Here is a 388-nt window from a genome sequence, read left to right on the forward strand (position 1 = left end):
AATGCGGCTCCGGGTCCCAGTGGGATACCGGCAAAAATATGGGCATTAGCTGCCAACGAAATACCAGAAGAAATTAAAGACATATACACAAAATGTCTTAAGGAAGGCAAATTCCCAAACGTGTGGAAAAAGTCAAAACTAATTCTCCTAAGAAAACACGGTAAGCCGGAGGATCAACCGGCGGGATATCGCCCGATCTGTCTACTAGACGAAGAAGCGAAAATACTACACAAAATGCCTTAAGGAAGGAAAATTTCCAAACGTGTGGAAAAAGTCAAAACTAATCCTCCTAAGAAAACACGGTAAGCCGGAGGATCAACCGGCGGGATATCGCCCGATCTGTCTACTAGACGAAGAAGCGAAAATACTAGAGAGGATAGTGGCAGAG

This window comes from Mycetomoellerius zeteki, unplaced genomic scaffold (genome assembly GCF_001594055.1).
Source record: "Mycetomoellerius zeteki isolate Tzet28-1 unplaced genomic scaffold, Tzet1.0 scaffold111, whole genome shotgun sequence".
Classification (NCBI taxonomy): Eukaryota; Metazoa; Arthropoda; class Insecta; order Hymenoptera; family Formicidae; genus Mycetomoellerius; species Mycetomoellerius zeteki.